We start from the raw sequence: 12,339 nt of genomic DNA, 5'->3' as shown, positions 1-12,339 counted from the left end.
ACCAGATTATTCGGAGTAGTGAAGATACATAGAAGCAATTGCATATTATCAATTTAATGCGGTGTTTTGAGTAGCGTGCCGGTCTTAAATGGTTTTTCATCATTTTCAGAATGAATTCGCATAAAAAATTCTGACACCATAATCCCAAACGTGATATCCACGGTTTCGAACCCAGTGTTTCACATCACCTTTTTCATTCTCATGTTACGAATGATATCTTTATATATTCTACACCCAAATCAGAAATCACAAGTTGACAGGGGCGGGAAGAGAATGCAATTAGCAACGATGTCCATTGCCCCGTCAGTATATACTGGCACCAGTCGTTTTAGCTATAATTAATGCGTTTCGCTGTACCTGGGCGTTTGTCTGATTTAGCATTGCAGAGCCAAGTTCCATTCTGCAAAAACTAGGACAGAAGGCTTGTTTTCTTGCGTTCCTGTATAGCCGAGTGGGGCTCATGCGTGCTCACACACTTGCACCCTTGCATAGGTTACATACAAATTCACAGCATCCGTGAATCGCATCTACGTTTCTCAAGGCACATTCGCGGCACCACGGCTGACATGAGTGCCGATGACAATGAGTGCTATTTACAAACAAGTGATATTAGCGCGAATCACACTAAATCCAAAAAACAAGCACATGTACTATTATTCTTTAAAATCCATGCCGTGTCAAGAAAAAAAATATATTATTAGTTATAGTTTAACCAAGTCACCTACTTTGACTTAACTATAAACATCAAACCACATTTATTAATATAAAAAACATGTCTTACCGTTTCTATAAATGAAAGATAGTGACGTCCTTACTGTTAGCCAAATATTGTCTCTTAAAAAGGCGAAACGACAAAGCACTAGGCAGTTATACAGATGAATTCCGCCTTTCTTAGCTGAAACTTGCGAAAACAAAATAAATAAACAACACTGCCGAAATGAAATATTTATTAAAAGCAAGACATTCAATGGACCCCTTCTAGCTAAATGAGTCACGTAAATAAAAGGAAAATAAATGAAGAAATAAAAGGAATCAAATAATTAAAAAAAGAGCCGGCTTCTGCCTCTCTCTCTCTCTTACTAGTTCGCGACAAAAATAAGCGACATCACTGAGTGCGAGCCAAACCAAGGAGGAGGTTGTCTTTAAAGGGAAGGTAGTCCTGCCTTTGGATATATAGAGCCGTATCACAGCAGAGATATACCTCTCCGCACTCGCTGTCCAGCACCGACTCAATCTATACACGCGAGCACACATGTACGCGGAAGTATACGCTTCGGGACGCTCCGCCGTCACGTATTGATGTACCGCACGCAATTGGCTGCGCGGCGGCGAACCGTCCAGAAATCTCGAAACGCTATTGGTCAAATATTTTGGTCAATCATGAAGAGCTGGCGCATCCCGCAGCAGGCGAATCGGAATATCAAACAAAGCCCTTATATATGGAAAATAGAGGTGTGCGAGAAAAAAAAAGGAGTACCGAAGTCATTCCATTTGTCCCTCTTTTTTGTGCTTTTAAAACAAAAACAGAAAGGACATTCTTTTTTTTTCCTGTATCCGTTCACATCTCGATTAAAAAGAGGCTGTAAAATTCACTATGTTTAACGACAGAAGGATACCTCGGTGAGAACCCCAGTGTGATTTTAGAAACACGAGAATATTTTGAGCTTGATATTTTGCTCGCAGTTTTCCGTTTTTCGTCACGTGGAGTAAATGCTCCGCCGACGAAAGGATGCCAGGTGGAATTGGTAGTTGTTTTTTTTTTGTTTGTGTTACGTTTACATCCTGATTGGATGTCGTTTTACTTTATAATTTTCTCCTTTTTTACCTGTGCACACTTCCAGGCGCAACATTTGTTGTGATGTTAACACACCATGAAATGTTAAAAGTCTGACATTTGCAGACGTAAGAAGTAGTGTCAGTCCATTTCTGTTGGCAAAGTATGCCCTGAAACCTCGGATAAGAAATGTTCGTTAAGATTCATATTGTTACCCACCCACTGAAGGACGCAGAAATGTTAGCAGTTTACATTATGAGATCTTGAAGTCGTGCAAACGACATGGAGTCGAATTATTTTCGCATTAACCGCAGGTTTTTCTGCATTTAGAAAATTTAATATCAAAACTCTTTTTATTTGTATTTTTTGGAAATATGACCTGCGTTGACATTTGCTAAGGCCGTTCAGGTAAGAAATTTTCCTTTACAGCCAAAACATTATTTACAGTGTTCAGGTTTACCGTGTCAATGAAACGTCAAATTAATAGCAAACTGCCATCCTCTTAAGAAAAGAAGGGGGAAAAATAGTGGTTATTTTTTCACTCTTTTAACCACGCTGTTATGGGAAAATGTTACGATACTCCAGCCAATATGAATTAATTCCGTAAAGTTCCAATGATTTAGGCTATATCAAAGTATTCCCGCCCACGCGTATTCTCACCCAAAATCACGTACAACGCATTTCCCTTGAGGATGAACTGAAAGGTAAAAGCAAACATTTAAGGACCAAGGACAACTACCGACAACGTCAACAGGATACGCAAGGAGAACCTGAAGTTTGGAAATGGTGTGTTTTACGCACACACAGATAACACACACATACACACATTTAAAATAAAGAAGAACAGGGGTAAATAGACTATATATAGGTACATATATATACACACATACACACACACTTCTTCTTTTACCCGAATAAAGTCTACAAACCATTTCCTTGACTTCGAAGTTCCCTCTGGACGGGGAAATTGGTTTGAAATGCATAGCGTACATTTTACCTTTGATCACTGTGTACGTTTTAGTTGGTAATGTAACATGACATGTATAACTAACATTTGTAAATGAGCAGGTTTAACGCCCCGTTAAGTTAATTTTGTACACGCATTTGATTAACTAGAGATAGCCTATTTCTGCATTACTTTTAACCGATGCTTTAGGAAGCCAAACTTTCAATTCATGTACTGTACAGTTAATCCCTGAGAACGAAGTAAAGAACCGGCTTGTAATGTAAGTGTTTTTGTTTGCTTACTTATTTATGTAACGTTTCCATAAATAGCAATTCTCCTCAGTGCAAATGCTTGTATATCCTTTGCGACCTTGTTTCTATGCATCTGCGCTAAGTCGTTTTTAAAAAAGACGAGGTTCAGATAAATTAACAAGGCTTGAGCTTGGATTTTAAAAAATAAATAAATAAAATAAAAAAAAAACAGGACGAGATCCACAGAGGAACAGGGACAACTGTCTTATCAGCAGGCAGCAGAAATTGTGACCGCTGAAGAGGTGCTCTACAGATAATCAGTTGAATGGGTTTGCAATGCACCAAACTTTACGCTTGATAAGGAGTATCCAGTGACGTGATTCGGCTGAAACGTTTTGTATCGAGTCGTAAATTAGTACATTTGAATCCTGCCCCCTTACACGGACTGTTCATCTTAACTAACTCTATATTAATCAATCAAAACCACTCCTAATCGACGAGAACGATATCTGTTGTTTCATATAGTAAAGACTTTTCTTAATTTGCTCAGTCTTTCCATGTTATAAGCCTGATTGTGTAAGAAAGAGTTTGTCATCGTTAAATCCTTACATGTCCCTTTCGGGTTATATTTTCTAAACAGATATATTTTTTTTCAGTATTTTATAGACCATTTTAGACTTTGCTCAACCACATGTCAAAACCATGCCAGATTACTCTGCATAGGGTTAGGGTTAGGGTTAGGGTTAGGCCTTGCATGTATTTTAAGCATGTAACTTAATTATATGCTTAATACTCATTTTCAGGTTATTAAGCAGGCAAGTATGTGACAGAGAGCAAATGTCATCATATGTTGTTTTGAGTCATAAATAGTAATAATAATAATAATGGATGTCGTGGCTCAGGAGTTTACTCTGTTGAATTACACCTTCAGGAGAGCTGGTCAGAATCCCTCCTCTCTTCAGAGTGTGTGGACTCTCTCCCTATACTGCAGATTTACTAGTTAGGCTAATTGGCGCCTGTGTGCTGAGTGTGTTTGTGTATGTGCCCTGTGATAGTCTGGCATCCCATCCAAGGTATACGCCAGCCCTGTGCTGCTTGGGCTCCCTGTGACCGTCACTAGGATAATGGCCTGTACCAAGCCTGCATGGTGCCATTTATGAAATGTATGGTCCAAATTAGACATTTTATGATCCACCTCTTAGCTACTGTGGAAGAACGCAAAATAGCAATATATAGTAACTTGGGTACTTTTTACACAAATTTATAAAATAAAAAGACTCAGGTTTATAGAATATTGCAGGGTTGAGCCTTCAGATATTACTGGACACTTTGAATGATTCAACCATAATTAAGATGGCATCAGACACAGCTTTGTACCTTCAGAACCTTTGCGATAATGTTTAATTACTGCATGTACAAAATTCTTCGCTGATTAGAATACCATTCTAACCTGCTGATTAGGAAACCATTGTGGTAATTTAACGTGAGCGGTAATGATAACAATTAATGCTGAGCTGGAAGTCTCTGTGAGATGACAACAATGCAAGCAAAACCGTGGAGCACTTTTTTTTTTCACCTGAGGTTATTTCCTTAAGTTTTTTTTGTCAAAAATAACAGTCCAGAGTTATAATAATCGTCGGCAAGATCATCTTCTTCATTCATTTCTTTTAAAAAAGGACCTGTTACAATCTGTCTCAGTTCATCTTGCCTCTCGCACCTAATGAAACCATTTTAAACCAAGACTTATCCTATTTTAGTTAATTCTTTTTTTTTCATGCTCCTACAAAACATAATTACACAAGAAGAGCGGCTTTAATCAAACAGGTCTCATCTAGATACATGGAGAAAGCGGAAATCACAAGCTACTTGGCTTTTCAAGAGCGACAATTACAATCACTTACATTTGGGGCAAAAATATACATATTCAAAATGCATTTGGATGCACATCAGACCAACAAACATTTCTTGGCCTGTAAAACGGCAGCTCAGTATTTTATTTTACAGGACTGTGGGTACTTATACGCTCTTGCTTGTAGTATTGTGATAAATAAATTGGGGTTCTGTCTTGGTTGTATTGATATAAAAAACATGTTTTTAGTCAAAAGTATTTTTAATGAAAAAGTCATCATCATCGTACTTTGAAAGATGGATGATAAAGGTACAAATATGATTATGGTAAGGGCTTATGAGTATGGCTGGTCTCACTGGGCCAAGGACATAGGCCATGAGTCATTCGTTTTTCAGTACCCCAGCATGAATTATCTGGCTATTGAAGCCATGAGCTCCTAGTGTCAGAGTTAGACAATATAACCTCAAGATGGCAACGAAGCAGTCACTAAGCGACCAGCTAAGACATTGAACTGTCCGGCGAAACAATGCAGCGTTTCCACCACTTTCAAAGACGGGTCGAAATGTCAATTATAGCTATTCTCATACGTTATCATTTTCAGAGCCTCAATGTCAATGGTGCGTGAATGGCTTGTAGGTGATTAGAATGCTACCCAGATGCAATAAAGTGAAGTATGTCGAAAGAGTCTCCTTGTAAGGCTCAGGATGAAAGGGATATTAAGGATAATTACTGGAAAATACAGCTTTTCTGACAATCCGGGGCACTCTGTGCGCCGTTTCTGCTGTACTGTGATGATCAGGAAGCATATCCTGCAATAAAAAGCATGACAGATGTTGGAAATAAAATATTAAACCATGAATTTGCTCATGAGCTTTGATGTGTGTAAAGAAACAAGAGTTAATTTATAAGACTATGCCAGGTAATTCCATTTCATTGAAGAGGAATGTAATTTTCGGTTATGTTTTCTTTATGTCCAAAAATATAGAATTTTCCTTACCCATATTTATTCCTGAGGTAATAAATTAGTAAATATGCCACAAAAACACTCTCCAGCAAGCATTTAATTAACAAAAAAAAAAAACAAATGAAAAAACAGCAATAACAACTATTAAACCTTCATATGTAATAAAAGGTAAATAAATATACATAATGGAGGAATTGCATATAAAAAATAATATAGCAAGAATATTAATAGATTCACTCTCAAAAAATGTCTCTCAGTGAAAATTGTAATAAGAATATATTAGCTTGTAGCACAAGATTTTTTCCCCCAAACCTATTGCATTGCTTAGAGTTACGTATTGTGCAACTTGCACTGCTGTTTTGATGTGATGAACGCAGTCATTCCTACGACGTGTTTCACCAGCGTCGCACTGTGTACCACTACAGGTAAACAAGTCTCCAAAGCACAGAATAACGACGTCGTCACACTGAGCTCAGAAAGTTACAAATTAGATCAGGGTTTTTTCTTTATGGACTCTGATGCAACCTTTTCTGAACCATCGATTTCTGATATCCATTATGCACTATTATTGTACTGCAAAGCAACACAGACAATACACTGCAATGTGTTCCATGCATGACAACATTCATCTTCCCATCAGAGTAGCAGCTGTAAGTTGAGTAAGAAGAACGCCACAATTTTAGCCATGGTTTCTGGGTTACTGTCAGCCCAATTGTAACTACCCCATCTTTAGTGCTCCATAGTCCATTAAGGGTTGATTCCGTCCGCACAGGTGACAGTTAGCAGTAGCACAAGAACAGCAGTAATTCCCCTACAGCCAAAAGAAAAGACAGGTTGACGTCTCAAAAGCAATTTTCTTTCCATGCAACATATTGAACAACTGCCAAGTTGGATGCATTGGATGCGTGAAATCACAATGCATATAAAACATGTGAAAAGCAAAAGAAGTTTGTTGTGTGCTGTGATCAGTGATATCCTGGGTCATTTTATCCCTAGGTTCTGGAAGAGTTAATTTCAGGTAAGGAAACAGAATAATTTATTACATATCATGTTATGAAAATTGATCATTTATCATAATTATAATCAATGTAGCCTATATGATATCAAACCCATTTGTTCTGTGAATTTCAAGTGACACGTTTAAAAGTAGCTGTACCATTTTAGCACAAGTGAGAAACATCATGCATTGTCTGCTGAAATGCATATGCTGGAGGTCTAGAACTGAGATCAGTAATAAATCTGTTGACACAGAATGTGTAAAAACAGACGGTGAAAACTCCTTGGCGTGTTGTCACTAACTCATGCACTCACTCACGCATTCACTCACACACACACTCATGCATTCACTCACACGCACACTAACTAACAAAAGCAGAGTTTTAAGTTCCGCTTTCAGTTACCGTGGTTAATCATGCATTCCCCCGAGTTTTCCTCCTCGTTTGCTGTGACAGGGCCGTTCAGCACCTTGGAGAGCTCCCGTATCGATTGCATGGCTGCACTATAGCCAGGGACTGCAGTCAGCCCAGAGAATGCCCAGATGCAGGCAGCGATCCGCAGTTTGGGCATTAAGGATTGTGCGTGCTAAAGCCAGAGTGAGACAGACGGTTCCTGCCTCACATAATATCAGCATTTCAGTATCACGCTCTGCAGGTATTCCAGCTGCCATTTTTCCTGTGAGAGGTTTATAGGGTTTCCTCAGTATTTGTCATAGTTCCCACCTGTAGTTCCTTCTCCTAGCTAAATGGTTTACCAACACTGCAGAGCAGAGTCTGACAGCAGGCCTTGCTGTCCATCACAACATCATGAGATCTTTTGAAAACACCAAAGTTTACTCATATTGCCTATTATGGATTAAAGGCCAGACAGTATCACACGCTAATTACATACAATTATAAATAATGAAAACGAATGGCACAATCACTTATTATTATTAACAAAGCACAAGATATTATGAATAAGAAAAATAACACGACTACTACTTATAACAATAATACTGCTAGTAGCAATAATTATATTGTTATTAGTAATGATGTCATATCAGAATTTTTATTATTCGCCAAGTATCACATGTACAAGAAATTTTTGTTGGTGCAGGTGTCAGCGTCATAAAAATCCATTAAAAGGTATAGAAAAAGATAGAAGATATACAGATTAAAAGGTGAGAGATACGTGGAACATAAATAGACTTTACACACAAATGACTGCAAATAAAAGGATAAGCAATGTAACAAGGGAAAGTGCGTATGTGCGCTCATTGCAATAGTGGAAACTGGGAAGGTTCTTACTCAGAAGGATCATGGCATGGGATAAATAGGAATTGTGTGCATTACATTGTGAGTCGATATGTTGTGGACAGTGGATATGCTGACTTGTGTTGCTTGGTACATCCTCTATATCCTTCTTTAAGAAAGATATTCCGATGTGATCTTTTAAGCCTGGATTAAATCAACCCCCTAATTTCTGATGCACCATTTTCTTTGTAATTACTTTCATAAGTGAAACAATACACAACCATAATGTCTGTACTACGAGTGCCATTCTGATTTTCCCCTCTTCCTTTCTCTTTGGATGTTCAGGCATAATGAAACAGTGGGAAAAGAAAAACACGAACAAATCAGCAAAGGAGAAAAAAAAACAAGGAAACCACAAAAACAATCCTGGCATGTCGATCCTTAGGGCAGTGCAGAAGCCTCTGGATCTGCTCGAAATAGGCCGTATAATCTCAATTAAACGTGTCATGTTTCTGAAATGTATCAGCTTGCTTTTCTCTCTCTCCTCTCCCTACAACGCTGCAGACCAAGTGCATGAGATATATTCACACTCCTCTAAAACAGCTGGGTATAAACTTCCCAAAGACTGGTTCACCTTGGGCTTAGTGAAGTCGCTGAAATCCTGACACAGTATGAGCACCAGGGATCGATGGAGGTCAACAGGTTTGGCGTTAGAAATTTGGGAATTACATGTCTTTTTTGGCAAATCCACAGCACATAGAAAGGTTAAGCTACAAATTTTCTGACAACAAACAAAGAACATCATTAAACTCACTAGCTGTTTCGCTTCAAGTAAGGCAACATCTGAGACAAATTTTTGTATCCTACACTACAGGACTGGGAGTTTTGCAAAGGTCTTCGTGCTTGTGTGATAATAGCCAGGAAAATTATATTCGACGTTTGTTTAACTTGCAAAACAAGTGTAGCAAGATGCATGCCAAACATTATTTATATGTAGTATATAAATGCACACAGATTCTCTGACTTGGCCATTTTTCAATCCATACTTGTGTGGGCAGAAGCCTGTTCCAAGTTGAGTGACTGATGACCTTCTGTTCCAATTATTCCCTTGACGACCGAGTAGATAAACAGAAAAATCAGACGCCCAGCGTTTGAACACCAGGTATCGACTGACTAAATATCACTGAAGGGATTCATTGTGAATGTAACACACTTTGTGTTAGTACAGCTGATTGAAATTCCATCATGTTTCATCGTTTTATTTATTACACATGAATAAACTTTTGAAGCTTTGGAAAGCAGGGATTTCCATTGCCTGCAATCTGTAATATTTCTGGGTACCGCTCTGAATGGTTTTGAGGTGCTGTGCTATGTGTGGCATGGAACATTGCGGGGTGGAGTTACATCACAAGGCAGGACTAAGTCACATGACACCTGGAATTGTCCATTCATCTTCTATAGCCACCTGCCCAGTTTATGGCCCCTGTCAGCCTTGGAGACTATATACAGGTACAAGGTACAGGGCAGTCTCGATAGGATGTAAGTGACAACGGGATATAACCAAGCAAACAAAACATTGTTTCTTTTGATGTAAAAATGAGAGCAACTCTCTTAAGAATGCTTCTTTTTGAAAAATGTTGGGGGGGGGGGGGAATAAAACCCCATAAATCACATTAAAAAACAAACTCTAAATCGCTACATATATGGAGAAACCTTTCTCCGTCCTTTCTCCATCTCCCCTCCCCTGAATTTACCCAGCTGGGTTCCATTAATTGGGTTACCTGTGGGTATACAGCTGGTGATCATTCACTGTGAAAATACAAAATCCTCATGCCATCACACCGCTCCCGCCAGCTCCCTCCTCGCAGAGGCTAAGGCTCTGAAAATTATTTTATTAACCTTATTATAAGCACTGATGTCACAAAAAAAAGAAAGTCAAGGCTACTTCAAAATAATGTCAATTGGCACATAAATTCCAGAAAAACATAAAATATATAATCAAAAAGCAGAAAAAACTACAGCCTCTCCCAAGGTTACGTTGGGGTTACATTGCAATAAATCTGTCATAAGGCAAAAATATCCTAAGGTGAAAATTCATTTTAACACAGTACACCTAACCTAACAAACATCATAGCCTAGCCTAGCCTACCTTAAACATGATTAGAACAGTTACATTAGCCTACAGCTGGGCAAAATTGTTAACACAAAGCCTGATTTATAAAAAAAGTGTTGAATATCTCATGTAATTTGTGGAATAATGTTCTGTAAGTGAAAAACATTTACCCATTGTAAAGGCAAAATATCATAGCATGGACCATCGTAACCCAGGGAGCATCTGTACAACAGACTGACCCTTAAATTTGAGAAGCTGAGACAAATCTGATTGTGACTCATTTTTCTTTTTCAGCAGTAAACAGCTTATTGTGTTACTTGAACACAAGACTCCAGACAGTCTATACCTGTGGGGTACTGCAGATTAAAACACTGCACCATGCAGCTGTGGCACAATCCATCTAGGAATAAGGGGACAATAAAACCAACATAGGGTCTGCGACATTGTCAGGGCATAGATCAATTTAGCATCATCGCAGTTTTGGATGTTAGTTGTTTCAGGGCTAACATGTTGGGAAGGATGCTACGTATCGTATGTTTTTAACTAACAGAATTTGAATTAACGGACATGTGATAGTTCATCTGCTGTATCTCGGCCAGAAGAATCTGATGGCTTGTGGGAGTTTTACTGACACAAAAATGTTCTGAGGGCAGAACAAAAAATGATTGGTTCAGAGAGATAACTAAGCAGATTGTAGAGGAGGTGGGCCCAAGCAACTAGAGGTGAAACGACTAAGACATCTGATTGGATAGTCCTGCCTCCTCTCGTTGTTTGGACTCACCTCTTCTACAGTCTGATTGGTTATCTATCTGAACCAATAGTTTTTCCTTCTGCCCTCAGAATATTTTCATGTAAGTAAAACTCACATGAGCTATCTGATGATGTCTTGTGTGTATGACAGTGGGCAGGACATTTACGTGAGAGCATTTGACTGCAGGAATCGGCTTCCAAGAGAAAGTCAATGCCTATTTCCCCAAAGTCAGACATGGACAGACCCAAGGGTAGAGTACATTTGTTTGCCATTCACTGTCGTGGGCGATGCTCTGATGACTTGCATGATCACGCCTGCTTTTGTCATCCTGCCCCCTGATACTTCTTGATCAGGGATGGTCAATAAACAAATCTATACGTGTTTTCCACCCAAAATGCTAGTTTTGTGGTGTATATGTGCAAATGTATTGAATTTAAGGTATTGAGATAAAATGGAATATTATGGATATCGAGTAATAACTTTTAATTTAAAAAAAAAAAACAATAATATGTCTTTCACTGAGCACTTCTTAACCACAGTCTTCCTAAAAGGAAGACAGAAAAGGTATGTAGAATGTCTCGATAATTTTCTAGATGCTAGGATGCACTCTGGTGCCAACCATAAATTCAATCAGTGCGTTGGGATTCATATATCTGAGACTATTAAAAGCAGCGTAAAGTGCATCTGCTCCTCAGGCAAAAATCAATTATTTCTCCTCCGACAAGAAAAATGTCTCACTGCAAACACGATATAAACAGAGACGAGAGTGCTCTCTTAAAGATCACGCACGGGTCTCGCCAATTACTCCGTTTTTCCATTTCAAAGTCTTCGATTTCACATTCGCTCAGTGGATATTTCATTTGAAAAGAATCCATAATCGAATTGGAGATGATGTGTGCTTGTGCTGGTCTGTTTCATGACGGAAACCAGACTGGACTCTGTGTAAATCTGTCTTTACACATATATGAAATTACTACATGTACAGCTTTCAGATTTGGTCATTTTTTCATGGTCACCTCACACTGCCATATTTTTTGGATGTGGGGCAAGCTGTCTTCAAAGGGCTATTGTGTTCATGTGTGTGGATGTACATATATATGTATATGTGCATACTGGTCAATGCTGGGGGGCTGGGGGGCATGGAGCCAAACCAGGGGTACAATACAGCACATACATTTGCGCTAACTGGGGACAATTAACCTAACTCAGTGTTTCCAAATCTGGTCCTTGGGGATCCACAGCCAGTCAACGTTTTTTGCTTCCTCTAAGCTCCCTGCCAGACAGTCCACATTTTTGCTCCCCTACTGGGAGATGGGAGGGAGCAAAAACGTAGACTGTCTGTGGGTACCCGGGAACTGGATTGAGAAACACTGACCTAACTACATCACTGGAGTACCCAGGTGAAACCCACATGACTTGGAAAGAACATGCAAACTGCGTGCGCGCACACACACATACGC

General features: G+C 39.0%; 1 protein-coding gene across 3 annotated transcripts in view; it reads right to left on the bottom strand.

The window, feature by feature from the left end:
- The window catches only part of LOC111842636 (ELAV-like protein 2), a 28,100-nt gene extending 26,852 nt beyond the window's left edge, over positions 1 to 1,248 (bottom strand). The window contains exon 1 of one of the 3 annotated variants that reach the window (XM_072697631.1): positions 782 to 1,248. The gene's annotated coding sequence lies outside the window, so the exon portion shown is untranslated. The remainder of the gene's footprint in view (positions 1 to 781) is intronic. The other 2 variants (XM_072697635.1, XM_072697628.1) reach the window with 2 other exon arrangements.
- Between the last annotated feature and the right edge of the window lie 11,091 nt (positions 1,249 to 12,339).

The sequence above is a fragment of the Paramormyrops kingsleyae genome, chromosome 12, assembly GCF_048594095.1.
Source record: "Paramormyrops kingsleyae isolate MSU_618 chromosome 12, PKINGS_0.4, whole genome shotgun sequence".
Taxonomy (NCBI): Eukaryota; Metazoa; Chordata; class Actinopteri; order Osteoglossiformes; family Mormyridae; genus Paramormyrops; species Paramormyrops kingsleyae.
This window is presented reverse-complemented; position numbering and strand designations above follow the sequence as displayed.